The sequence below is a fragment of the Mustela lutreola genome, chromosome 1 (assembly GCF_030435805.1).
Source record: "Mustela lutreola isolate mMusLut2 chromosome 1, mMusLut2.pri, whole genome shotgun sequence".
NCBI lineage: Eukaryota > Metazoa > Chordata > Mammalia > Carnivora > Mustelidae > Mustela > Mustela lutreola.
In genome coordinates, this window is record NC_081290.1 from 205,021,565 (window position 1) to 205,030,763 (window position 9,199).

General features: G+C 42.3%; 1 pseudogene; it reads left to right on the forward strand.

The window, feature by feature from the left end:
* The first annotated feature begins 7,792 nt into the window (after positions 1-7,792).
* On the forward strand, positions 7,793-7,915 carry LOC131822800 (U4 spliceosomal RNA; annotated as a pseudogene).
* Positions 7,916-9,199: the final 1,284 nt, after the last annotated feature.

Consider the following 9,199-nt stretch of genomic DNA (forward strand, 5'->3'; position numbering starts at 1 on the left):
ACTTGAGAAAATTGTTTAACTTCTTGGTGCCTTAGTTTATCTCCCTGTCAAGGAGCTGAGTGTGGGAGGTTGGCTCTGTCTGCCTCGATAAACATACATGAGGGTTTGAACACATCTGTGTTACCAGTACTCAGCTCTAGAAAACAGAACCTGACTGGGATCTTAAAAGCTCCTCTCTTGCTCATTATTACAGTCTGCACACATGGATAAACCGTACTTTGACTTCCAAGAGAAGTGGTCAGTTTTGCCTGTTTTTGAACTTACTATAAATGAGACACATAGTATGTATTTTCTTGAATCTGAACTGTTTTGTTCAACATTGTGAGGTTTTTCAAAATTGTGTATTGTCGTAGTTTGCTGTTTCTCAAATTGCATTTCTGTGACTATTTTATACTTTATGTATTCATTTTTATTGATGGGCATTGAAGAAGTTTTCGTTTGGGAGTTATGGATGATGCTCCCACAAACCTTTTATTACCTGTTTTTGGAGAATATATGTTGCTGATATACCTAAGAGAGGAAATGCTCTCAAGATAATATCTTGAGAAAGGAGAAGTGAGGAGGAGAAAATGATCACAAGAAAATAATCCCCATGTCTCAGAAATTTCCTCCAATCCCATGTATATCTGTATGGAAGTCCTGTATATGTTCTTGTTTAGAAGATACAACTACTTAGTTTTACTAGGTGGCTGTACCAATTTGTGTACTTATCAGTAGTGCGTTCATGGATCTCTAGTTCTTTGGAGTCAGTTAATGGAAACATATCTTCCTTATCACTTCTTGTGTGGCCAGAGTCTCTCAGGTGGCTCCTGAGTGTCTCTAAATAGATCCTCACTGGCCATGAATGATTCTGTTGCCTATGTTCTCTGTTCCTGTAGGTCGTAGACTCTGACATTCACAGCAGACTCGTCAATGTTCAGGGTTGTCCAAGGAGGTACTGGGTCCAGCACTCAGAGCAGAGCTATGCTTCCTCCGTCAGGAATTTGCACACTCTATTTTTATGTTTGCTTTTTCATCCATCTCTCCCTGCCTCTTAAGCTTAAAAAACAAGCTCATCCAAATTGAGGGATATTTTGAAAAACAAATGACCTGGAACTTTAAAAATATAGCCATGTTATCAAAGAAATAAAATCAAGCAAGCAAGCAAACAAACAAACAAACAAACAAACAAACCACACACACACAAAAAAAACAAGCTCATGTTTTGTGCCTTATCTGGCAGCTCCTTCAGAAGAAGCCTGTCTCAAAGAGAAGGGTTTCTGGAACTTTGTTTTTGGTACCACAAAGATTCAGTTTCTGCTTGGTTCCTATGTAGGGAACTCAGAAGACTCTGTGCACAGGCAGCCAGCTTCTTTACTCACCTCTCTACCATCCCTTCTCTCTCTGAATGTTAGCCTCTCCTTGCTCCTAACTCCTCCCCTTCCCTCTTACTTCTCTGACCCTCAGGTTCTCTTATCCTGATGCCAGCCACTGGTATAGGCATATCAAAGGTCCAAGGAAGATGGAGAGTGACTTTGAATAGGGAGATACTAGGAAGGTATGGGAGAGGCTGTCCAACCTCTTCAAACTGCCACAGCTCCCTTATTCTGCATGCATGACTGAAGCTCTGGGCTTTTCTTTCCATCTGTGGAACATCAGGATGGTCCTGTGAATATGATTTTTTTTTTCTCAGTTCATCAGGTATGTCTGGTAGACTGTGATATACAGGGGGAAGAAATATGACCCCTGATGCTGGAGGAGTGATAACATCCAATCCCTCTATCTGTTCCAAGAATGGGGGTAAGGATGGGAAGGAGAAGCTTAGGAAGTCTGGTGTCTTGCTGAAATGCTTATGTATTTTTTCCAGGCTCTTGATACATGGTATATGGTTCTGTTAGAAATTAGGTTGAAACTATATTTTGAGAAAAAAAACAGGAGGCAGGAGCCAGTGACATCTTTTAGTTTGGATCCCTGGTATTTATTGTAATCCCCCTGAATCACACTAACCCACTCTGACAGTTTTATCAGACAAAAATCACAATTTGAGCACCAGCTAACTAAAATGGTCTAGTACTATGCTAGGATTTTCTTTGTTTGCCAAATACCAAAAATATTTGTGATTTATATAAACTTCTCATAGCTTCCTGATTATACCTTTTTTTTGGTTAAAAATTTTATTTATTTGACAGAGAGAGACACAGGGAGAGAGGGAGCACAAGCAGAGGAAGTGAGAGAGGGAGAAACAGGCTTCCCACTGAGCAGGGAACCCAATGCGGGGCTTGATCCCAGGACCCTGGGATCATGACCTGAGCCAAAGGCAGATGTTTAAAGGGTGAGCCACCCAGGTGCCCCTTCCTAATTATATCTTATACACTATGCTGGACACCTAGAAGACAAGGCAGCTGCTTTCCAGTTGCAGACACACCTGACGTATTAAGATCTCAAAGCAAAACAGCTCAGAACAGAGGCGGGGTGAGACCTGAAGACCCTGAAAAGTAAAGTGCCCACAGAGCAGGCAAGAACTTCAAGGAGGAGTGGACAGGTGGAGTTTTCTGGGAGGAAGGGTCAGAAGAAGGTCTTGAAGGAAGGCAGATGGCAGAGGTGGAGCTTCCAATGCATTGGACAGTGGGTGTGACAGTGGCAGTTGGGAATCCATGTCATCAACACCATATAATTATGGAACAAAAGGGACTTGGTCCCTTTTGAAGGTCCCTTGTCCCTTTGATCACCCCAGTCAACTGATCATCTGTAAGATAAGATGATGAGACCAAGGCAGGGACTGGGACAGGACCTTCAGGTCATATGGCGGAGAGGCCAGGACTCCTGAAGTTATTTATGATTACTCAGGGGTGCTGTCTGAATGCAGAGTCTGCTATTGGTTGTCTCTTTCTAGGCCACGGTAGCCTATTCATTAGCCTCACAGGTGCCCGCTCTACTGGACTTTGCATTGGAGGCATTTTCCTTATGTGTTTTCTTCTTAAACCCCAACCAGCTGAGGTAACTTCTTAGACCAAGGACTAGCGGTTCCCATATCAGCCCTAAAGGACTCTAATTCTGCACCTTCCAGCCCATGTTTCACAGATGCAGAAACAGACCATGGAGGGTAGGTGGCAGGGATTTACCATTAATCTAGGTTACTTTTCTGGGCCTTCCAGGACACATTCATTTGCTTTATAAAGGAGAGGCAGGGAACATCCCCAACTCCAGGGGAGGCAGGGAGAACAGTGAAAAGAGCTTAGAAACTATATCCCACTTTTGGATAGTCATACACACTCTCCTCTTACCTTTTGTCCCTCTCCTCTGTATCATATCAAGGGCAAGTGTCCTCTCAGAACTGCCATCTCAAACCTAAAAGGTCTCTGGACTTTCTGTTGGAGCCACCACCTGCAATGGTATCTGTACTCTATGCTGGAGGCAGGGATGATGCAGAAGCAGGGGGTAGCCTGGGGCACTCTGAGACAGGAACAGAGGGCTCAGGCCCCGGCTTCCTATCTGAAGAGGGAGGAGGGACCCCATTTATTTCTCTTTGATTTTCCCTCCCTTATGATCATGCAGGAAGGGAGGGAAAAATAAGAAGAAATGAGAGGGGAAAACCATAAGAGACTCTTAACAATAAGAGAGAAATTGAGGGTTACTAAAGGTTACTGGGTGATCAGCATTAAGGAGGGTACATGATGTACTGAGCACTGGGTGTTATACACAACTGATAAATCACTGAATTCTACCTCAGAAACTAAAGATCCACTGTATGTTAACTAATTGAATTTAAATAAATTAATAAAAAAGGAAAGTGTGAGCACATGTATATGCAAGATTGTGCATATGTATGAATGCATACATGTGCATGTGTGCACGTGTAATCATGTGTATATGTGTGTGCATGTTAGTATGTATGCGTGCATGTGAGAATGTGTGTGTGTGTGTGTGTGTGTGTGTGTGTGTGTGTTGCAGGAAAAGGACAGGAGGATTAGGCCAGGCACTCAGATATTAAGCTCTCCTCTATGCACTAGTGAGTTGGGGTATGGCAGTATCTTTGTTGTCATCAAATATTGGCCTCACCCTTTGCCCTGCACATGGGTCCTGTATGTCATTTTTGAAACCTCTGAAGGTCAGAGCAGAGATGGCAGGGCTTAGAAGTAAGGAGAGACAGGTGCTTAGTTCAGATCAACATCATTCAACAAATGTTTTGTAAGGGTTTGTGAGGATCTGTGGCAGGGTCTGTAAGTATGTGTGGGGGAGGTCTGTGTGAAGGTGCATATTAGAGTCTATGGGAGGGTCTACAGGAGGATCTATGGAGGGTCTGTGAGGGTGTTTGGGAGGGTCAGTGGGAAGATGCGAGGGAGGGTGTGGGGGAAGGTCTGTGGCAAAAGTATGGAAGTGTATGTATGAGGGTCTGTGGGAGGGTGTAGAGGTCAGTGGGAGAATGTGTGGGAGGGTGTGTGGGAGGCTCTGTGGCAAGTTTTGTGGTAGGGTTTGTGGGAGGGTCGAGGGACACAGGATAGACTCAAACCAGCTTCTGGGCTCAGAAGAACCACAGGTCAAGAAGAGAAGGGTAGTAAACTCTCATGAACTGTAGGACAAAGGTATCATTTTAGCCTGTGAGTGAGGGAGGAGGCCAGGACAGCACATAGAGGAGGACATATTGACTTGGGTCACTGGGCTGAGAACAGGTCTTACTGGCAGTTGCTATTAAGATTTTTAAAGCCATTGTATTAGTTCATAGTGCTATCACACTATTGCTTAATTTGCATTTCTTTAATGGCAAATGATATTAAGCATCTTTCTGTATACTTTTTGCCACGTGTACACCAAGAGAGTACAGAAGTTGTAAGCTCATTAAAGTCCATGCTGTGTTTGGGAAGTAAAACTTTTAGCACAGCTGGTGGTGTGCTGAGTGGTTGGAAATGAATCAAAATTCCAGAAGCAGTGAGCAGTAGTCCATGGGCCAGAGGCCTGTGCCCTGGGTAACTCTGAGAGGGGCATTAAGAAAGGCCTCTACATTCTCATGCTTTAGGGAGAAGGCCCACCAGGGTGAAGGTCCGGAAGGTAAGTCTTACCTGCAAAGTCCAAGAATATGATTTCCAAGTAAATTCCCTCTAGTGACTGTACTTTATTTCAAAGCTATTAAGATAACATTGCTTTCTTTGACATTCTTTCCGTGTCAGTGATATTGCTGCCTTATTTGCATTGTTCTGTGAGTGTCTCTGCTTGAGCTGAGAAATGTCTGGGTCTGTAAATGGTGTTTTGTAGGGGTAGGCACAAAGCCATCTGCCAAGGTCAGGCTATCAATCTCCTGTTCCCTCCTCCCCGTTTATGGAGGACCTTCCTCCAAGCAGTGTGCCACGCTTGGAACTGACATCCACACTCACCTCTGTGTGAGGAGGGGGCCTTTATGTCTGACATGCCATGAGATAAAACAGAGACTGCAGCCCGGTGCTGAGCACTGGTACCTCAAAGCAACCTAAGAAAGTCAGTGTGGCTCAGAGGAGAGAGACTGACTTTGGAGTCAGGTACAGAGAGAGGACTAGGTTCAAATCCTTGCTCTGTTGCTTTCTGTATGACTGGACAAAAAAATGTACTCTCTGATCCTCAACTTCCTCATTTGAAATGTAGAATCCACTGTCCCAGTGGCGTTGTGGAGTGCATCAAGGGACATATAGAGGTGGTAGGACTCTACAAAGTACAGTGCGAATGTCAGTTGTCAAAAAAGCAAGGTAGTTTAGTGGTTCCAAGCAGAGCCACTGAGTGTACCTGTGCTCTTCAGTGAGTTGTTCTGTATTTCCATTACCACATACGCTGTGCTACCCATATTCCCATTGCAGGGAAGGACTTGTTGCATGGGATTTCCATGGAAAGCCTAAAGAATGCAGGATATGAAGCCAGTGTGGGACAGCCCTAGAAGGCAGTGCTCACCCCTGGCCTCCTCATTAGGTTGTTAGGGCTTTGTTGGGGCTGCACTGCAGCCAAAATTCTTCCTTTTCCCAGTCCTATTCTTCCACTTTCACAGGTGCTGATCCCTAACAAATGTCTTGCACCATAAACTCCATCTTAGTGTCTGTTTCAAGGTTATAAGCAAATAAGACACCAATGCAGAAGTGTATTGTGATAGTGAGGTGAGTTACTAGATCCCAAGAATCCTGTGCAGGATCTGGCACGTGGTACTCACTATTATTATTAATTGCTGCTATTGATTTTATAATCTGAGTCCTAAGTAGAGTGGTTCTTACTTAATCCTGTCCCCTAGTGTCTCCAGTCTCTGCAGCAGTCACAGGTGTGGCATTCCATGTCTGTTCTTCCCAGTGTATCACTGGAATAATCAGATGTTGCCATTGGAACTGGCAGGGCTGGAGATGCTTCCTCTGTGTGTGCAGCTGCTGTGAATTGTCAGGCCTTTGACACCATCTCTTCATCCTAGGCCTTTGACACCATCTCTAATCCTCACAATTACCCCATAAGTCTTTACGGAGGGGGAAACTGGAACTCGGAGAGAATGATTTGTGCATTCCCAAATTCTAGTTGGTAGCAGAGCTGAGACCCGGACGTCTCCACTGCACATGCCATGCAACCATCTCATGTGCAGACGGGTATGTTGATCCCGAGGAGGTGGAGTAGGTCACTCAGTGACTAGAAGCCAGTGCATCTCTCACTGGAGTCTGTGTTATCTAAATGACTAAATGAAAGAAAATGCAAAGTCAATAACCAATTTCTCTTTTCATTACCATCCCTGCTTGCTCTTCTGTGATTGTCTTGGTCTGCATTTATCATGCATCATCATCACCTCCCAAAGGCCTCTGGTTGTTTGGATGGAAGCTGATCAATACCTTGCTCAGCATGGGAGGTACTGGTGGCAGAACTGAGAGGAGATGATAGGAGGATTGCCAAGGCTGTATCTGTCTGCAGAGCTGGCTGGCCCACCTGAGGCTGAGAGGCCCCTTCAAAGTCTCCAGTCCTTGGGCTGTTGGAAAGCCAATGGAGATATTGGGTAAGTGAGATGCTAGTGATTTTTGTAGTTGGGCTCCTGGTCTTCCAGACAGAGTGAAAATCTCAGTCATAAGAAGATTAGTAGCCCCTCCCTGTCCTTCTCTGGGTTCCATTTTGAAGGGGAATATTGCACACACTGGGTACTTGCCTTGGAAGATTTATTTATTTTGACACAGATAAGATTAATCATTAATCTAACTTTTGCCTCTAACAAATTGTCTTACCTGGATATTTAATATAAATAGAGCATAAAAATGTGGCTTTTATACCTTCTTCTTTCACTTAGCATAATATTTTTGAGGTTAAACCATGCTGTGGATGTGTTGGTACTTTGATCTTTTTTATTGACAAATAGTATTTGTAGGGCCAATTCCATATTTTTTCTATTTTCTAAAGAAATTTTTAGCTTTTGAATAACTTTTGATTCATATAAATGTTGCAAAGATATTACAGAGACTTTCTATACACCACACACTTTCTTTCCCCTTTTATTGACATCTTATGTTACAATGGTACATTTCTTACAACTAATGAAAGTACATCCATATAATAATGTTATATAACCCTCCCATTTAAGGAGTAGGGAGATATGTTCTTCTTAAGGAGTTCTGCATGGGACATTGGTCTTGCCCTTTATTTATTTATTTAAAATTTTGCATACATTAAAGTGTTATAAACTTTCTATGGGTTTTTGCAAATGCATGATATTATGGGTCTACCATTTCAGTATTGTACAAATAATTTCACAGCTTTAAAATGTCCCCAGTGCTTCACCTATTCTTGGATTCATGGGTATTTATTTTCTATTTCGGATTAGAATCCGATACTGCTTAGCTTTGCGCAGTGGCATTATCGTAACCAATGAGGTTTATCCGAGGTGCGATTATTGATAATTGAAAACTTAGAATCCAATACTGCTTAGTTTATTTGTCACTCAAATTATTCTTTCTGTTGATTCTGGTGTCCATGTCACATAACCCATGTGTGTGTGTGTGTGTGTGTGTGTGTGTGTGTGTCTGTTTTTAATATCAACCGTTTCTCTAGAGAGATCTGGATTCTTTTATTGGAGAATGATATTAAAAACCAAAATTTGGTTATGAGGTGTGCTCATTACTATTAAGGTATTACTGCTTCTATGCTCTCTCAAGGGTCAGGATAAATACACTTATGTGTGTGTATGAATCCACTCACTCACACAAATCCATCTATATCTACATTAAGCTAAATATAACTTCTAATGTTGTCTGTAACTCTAATCCAATGCCAAACCTATCACTCTAGCCTTCTCCGGCTTGTCTGTAACCTCTCACTATCTGTGAGAAACCTGACTCTTGCCATACACTCTCCATTTACTTTATTGTTTAGTTTCAGTATGCATATATATGGTTTCTATCTTGAAAAGTGTTATGGGTGTTAACTCATACCCTCATAGAAAACAACTTCATTAACTAGGGTAGAGTACTTACACAGTTTAGTTTTATAGACCCCATTAGTTTCCAAAGTTGACACCTCTAACCTCCCAACCTCTTTCCCTTAGCTTATTTCAAACATTTGTAATATGGCTGGATTCTTTTGCCACAGTCTACAGGTCCTGTGATTGTCCAACCTCCTAAATTATCTTTTGAATTTGCATGCATTAAAGTACTATAATATTTTATGGGTTTTGACAAATGTGTAATGTTATGCATCTACCATGACAGTATCTGAATAACTTCACGGCCTCAAAGACCCCCAATGCTTTATGTATTCAACCTTTCCCCTCCCTGAACCCCAGAAACCAATGATCTGTTTATTGATTCTACTCCACAGCTTCACCTTTTCTAGAATGGCATATAGTTGGAATAATACAATATGTAGCATTTTTAGATTGGTTTCATCCACTAACAATATTCATTAAAAATTCATCCATGTCTTTGTCTTCATAGATGATTCCTATTTACTACTGAATACTATTCTAATGTATGGATGTTTATAGGTTCACAGCCCTCTCAGGAGCTTTCCTTGTATAATATGAAACTGATTCCTATCACACAAAGGGCAGAGAGAGACCAAAGAAAGAGGCAGGCCTCTCCAAGTTGGTAGGTGACAATTTTAATAAGAGGAAATGGAAGTCACATATAAGGCTTGTATTGGATGGCAGCAAGATGAATAGATCCCCTCAAACACCTTCCAAATCTTTTAGGCTTATAAAGAGTCCTGAAATGGACTCAATCATGTATACCATGCAGGTATCTTCAAT